General features: G+C 46.6%; 1 long non-coding RNA gene across 1 annotated transcript in view; it reads left to right on the top strand.

Moving 5' to 3' along the window:
• The window catches only part of LOC103606623, a 7,651-nt gene that overhangs the window by 5,248 nt on the left and 1,062 nt on the right, over positions 1 to 1,341 (top strand). The window lies entirely within an intron of this gene.

Below are 1,341 nucleotides of genomic sequence, written 5' to 3'. Positions count from 1 at the left end.
CCTCATCTGCCTATTCACTTTTAGTTGGTTTGGTTCATGGGGACACTGGCCAAGGAGCATGCTCCGAACTCTTGGTATTGTCCTCCTGAGAGTCATGAGACTAGTCTCCCCAGTGCACTGTGTTCTCTTGAAAGGTTTCCATGTTTTGTTCAGCCATTGAACATCAAATGGTCTCTTGTCAAATGGTAAAACTGGGCTGAAGCAACAGACTCGAAGAAACGCATGATAACGAAGACACCTTGACCTGTGAATGGAGGGAACGGCGTGCTGGGACTGGGGACTCAGAATGACGGTGGCCGGGGGAGCACTGACGCCCTAAGTGTGGCCATGCTCTCAGCGAGGCCGTCCACCAAGTGAGAGAGGAAGGCGTAATAAGGAGATATTAAGAGGGTCAGAGTCTCATTATGGTAGTAACACTCTTGAGAAAAGCTGTTCACAGCATGAAGTTAGCAACTTCTCATCCTGGTTTGCAGTTTGAATGTCTCTGGCTACATAGGTGGGGAAATTGTTAAATAAAAATCATAGGGGGCCATTGTTTTGTACTAAGTTCCTGCAGCAGGCCCCAAAAGACTAGACTAAAAATAAAAATGGAGTCACGCCTGCTAAATTTCACATCACCAAAACTAAACTAAGTTGTGGTCTAACCTTCTGAGAAATTAGAAGAGGAAGAGGGAACAGTCAATTTCCCAAATAGGCCAGTTTGTTTGTTTGTTTATTTATTTATGGCTGGCATGGGGAACTGAATCTGTGACCTTGGTATTACAAGGCTGTGCTCGAACCAACTGAGCAAACCAGCCAGCCCCCCAAATAGGCCAGTTTAACTCTCCAACAGGCATGATCATGAAATTCCCTCTGCTTTAATCCTTACACAGAAAGGGCAGCCTAAAGTAACCTGATGTTAAATAAGCAATTATTTTACTATTGTTCTGTCTCCCAGTTTTTATCTTTTGTACAAAGAAATAACTTTGGAAGGACCAATCTGCTTTTTTTTTTTTTTGACTTTTTCCGTGTCTGGCAACGGATCGCAACCCTCAGTGTCGCCCCCGTACCGGACCAGGACAGGCAACGGGATCGCAACCCTTGGCGTTGCTCCCGCGCCTCGCTCAGCCAGTGAGCGGGAACCGGTCTGTATGTGGGATCCGAACCCTCGGTGGGAGCGCCGCTGCGCTTCCCAAGCGGCGCACTACAGCAGTGCGCCACCGGGCCGGCCCACTAATCTGCTTTTTGTTCTTTGTTTCTCTTCAGCCTAATCTGTCTATAAAACCAACTTCCTCTGTTCAGCTCATTGGAACACTTATTCTATCTTATGGAATGAAGTGTTGCCTGATTTTACAATCACAA

Source organism: Galeopterus variegatus, unplaced genomic scaffold, assembly GCF_000696425.1.
Source record: "Galeopterus variegatus unplaced genomic scaffold, G_variegatus-3.0.2 Scaffold6743, whole genome shotgun sequence".
Lineage (NCBI taxonomy): Eukaryota > Metazoa > Chordata > Mammalia > Dermoptera > Cynocephalidae > Galeopterus > Galeopterus variegatus.
Note: the sequence above shows the minus strand (reverse complement) of the source record. Positions and strands in the feature narration are given on the sequence as shown.